Here is a 2904-nt window from a genome sequence, read left to right as displayed (position 1 = left end):
AAACCAGTTTAAAAAGGCAAAAGGGTTTGCTTCCTTTAAGATCTTTGTTGTTATGCTGGCTTCTCAACATACACCACAGTTCCTTCAGATCCGAATAATAAGGTAACAATAACAAAATTTCATTTTATTATATCACACTATATATGTATTACTAGTACTAGTGATTCATTACTTTATATATATATATTTATACATACACATACTTACATACACATAAACACACATCATCTATGTTCATGCAATTTTTATTTAGATATTTTAAAAAGGTGAATAATATAATTGTTTTGTGGGTTATGAATATTGAATAATCATAATAATAATAATAATAATAATAATATCAACTGATGAGTTGTTTGTTGTTTTTGTTATCTATAGATTATTATTTTGGTAACAAAAAGTTATGATTACTTTTATGGAGTCAAAAGAGAAAGTGAGTGTAACGGAAAGATGCTTAGACTCGCAGTTATGGCACGCGTGTTCCGGCAGCATGATTCAAATGCTGCCGGTTAACACGCGTGTTTATTATTTCCCGCAAGGTCATGCTGAGCATGCGGGAAATAATGTAGACTTTCGGGATGGGACGGGTGGGAAAGTTCCCGCGTGGATCCCGTGTCGGGTTATTGGTGTTAAGTTTATGGCGGATGCGGATACTGATGAGGTGTACGCGAAAATTCGGTTGGTATCGGTTAGTGGTTCGGGTGAGGATACGGGTTTGGATTCGGATGGGTTGGTTAAACCGACGTCGTTTGCGAAGACGTTGACGCAATCGGACGCGAATAATGGCGGCGGGTTTTCAGTTCTGCGGTATTGCGCGGAGATGATATTCCCGCGGCTTGATTACTCGGCCGACCCGCCGGTTCAAACGATTTTGGCAAAAGACGTGCACGGCGACACGTGGAAGGTTCTCCATATTTACCGCGGGACGCCGCGGCGGCATTTGCTTACGACCGGTGGAGTTCGTTTGTGAATCATAAGAAGCTTGTCGCGGGCGACTCAATTGTGTTTTTAAGAGCGGAGAATGGGGATTTGTGTGTCGGGATCCGACGCGCCAAACGGGGAATTGGTGGCGGGCCCGACACGTCGTCATCCGGGTGGAACCCGGGTGGGGGTAATTGTGTCGGTCCGTATGGCTGGTATTCCCCGTTTGTGCGAAATAATAATAATGGGAATGCGGGTGGGCATTCGATGGAAAAGGGGAAAGTGGAACCCGATTCGGTGATGCAAGCGGTTAAACAGGCGACGAGTGGGAACTCGTTCGAGGTTGTTTTCTACCCGAGAGCTAGCACGCCCGAGTTTTGTGTTAAGGCGTCACTCGTGAAGAACGCGATGCAGATTCGGTGGTCACCCGGGATGAGGTTTAAGATGCCGTTTGAGACCGAGGATTCGTCACGGATCAGTTGGTTCATGGGGACGATTACTTCGGTTCAAGTGGCCGACCCGATTCGTTGGCCCGATTCTCCCTGGAGGCTTTTACAGGTACTACTCGAGTACTCGAACCCGAATATTTTTTGTTAACATTTCTATGTGCATATAAACATTTTTCGGTTATTTAGGTGACGTGGGACGAGCCCGATTTTTTACAAAACGTGAAACGGGTCAACCCGTGGCTCGTGGAGTTAGTATCGACAATGCCCGCGATTCATATGTCGCCTTTCTCACCGCTCCGAAAGAAATGTAGATCATCCCAACACCCGGATTACCCGATGGAATCCCAAATCCCAATCCCGATACCCGCATTGTGTGGTCCCCACTCGCATCTCTTTGGCGGGCCCACCACCGGACCGTTCGGGTACCAACTCCCCGAGAGTTTAAACATTCATCATCCTGCTAGCATGCAGGGAGCCAGGCACACACGTTATGGTTTATCTCTATCAGATATCCAACTCAATTCGGGTTTTTACCCGTCTCATTGCAACCCGTCAGTTAACAAACCGTCCCAAAGCGAGCCCGTTGCGTGTTTCTTAACCATCGGGAACTCAACCACGCCCTCGAAAGAGCCCGAGACCCCTAAATCCCGGTTTTCACTCTTTGGTCAGCCGATTCTTACCGAGCAACAAATATCTCAAACCGCGAATGTCTCTAGGTCTGGGTCTGGCCGAGAAATGGACTTGAGTCTAGACACGGGCCATTGTAAGGTTTTCATGGAATCAGAAGACGTGGGCCGAACACTCAACCTCTCTTTACTCGATTCCTACGAAGAACTATGCACGAAACTAGCTAACATGTTCAAAACCGAAAGCTCGATAATCTTGGACCGTGTTCAGTATTGGGATGTAACTGGAACCCGAAAGCAGATTGGGGACGAACCGTTTGGGTAAGACCAAAATTCGCATTTCTGTTTGTGAATTCGAATGTTGTTTTCATTGTAACCTAATTTGGTTCGTTTTTGTGCAGCGAGTTCACGAAGATGGCTAGACGGTTAACGATTCTAACGGATTCCGACGGCGATAACAATGTTCCGGGTGTGGATTCTTAGATGAAAATTGTATAGCAACTATGTTTTGTTTTAAGTTTGTGACACTAAGTTGAATGAAAGTGAGTATTTTAATTTGTAGCAACCTTATGTTATATGTGTAAATATAAGTTTATATAATATTTGACTGGGAAGTCATCTGTCACTATAACAAGCAACTAATGTTGTTGAATAAAAGTTTATAAAAAAATGAAAAAAAACGGTGGGTATTTCGTGCACGCTTGGAAAAGCAAGAAAAAGCCAAAAAGGAATTTTATAGTAACAAATAAGTAGTCAGACAAATTGACTAATCATAATTTAACTAGTTAAGTTTCGGGTCCGGCTCGTTTCACTTATTTAACCTCTTTTTGGTAAAACGGATTGTGTTCGGGTTTAACATTTAAGCTTCTTAGGTTGTTTTATATTAGGCCGTGCTCGTTTTAGTTATTTAA

At 43.7% G+C, this 2904-nt stretch overlaps 1 pseudogene across 1 annotated transcript; it reads left to right on the top strand.

Annotated features, from left to right (window-relative positions):
- Positions 1-359: 359 nt before the first annotated feature.
- Positions 360-2490, top strand: LOC143605441 (auxin response factor 18-like; annotated as a pseudogene). The gene is made up of 3 exons (XR_013148538.1): positions 360-1476; positions 1554-2314; positions 2395-2490. The product of XR_013148538.1 is annotated as an auxin response factor 18-like (transcript).
- The last annotated feature ends 414 nt before the right edge of the window (positions 2491-2904 follow it).

This window comes from Bidens hawaiensis, unplaced genomic scaffold, assembly GCF_021521415.1.
Source record: "Bidens hawaiensis isolate Kalapana, Puna unplaced genomic scaffold, B.hawaiensis_p1.1 tig00002123_1, whole genome shotgun sequence".
Taxonomy (NCBI): Eukaryota; Viridiplantae; Streptophyta; class Magnoliopsida; order Asterales; family Asteraceae; genus Bidens; species Bidens hawaiensis.
Note: the sequence above shows the minus strand (reverse complement) of the source record. Positions and strands in the feature narration are given on the sequence as shown.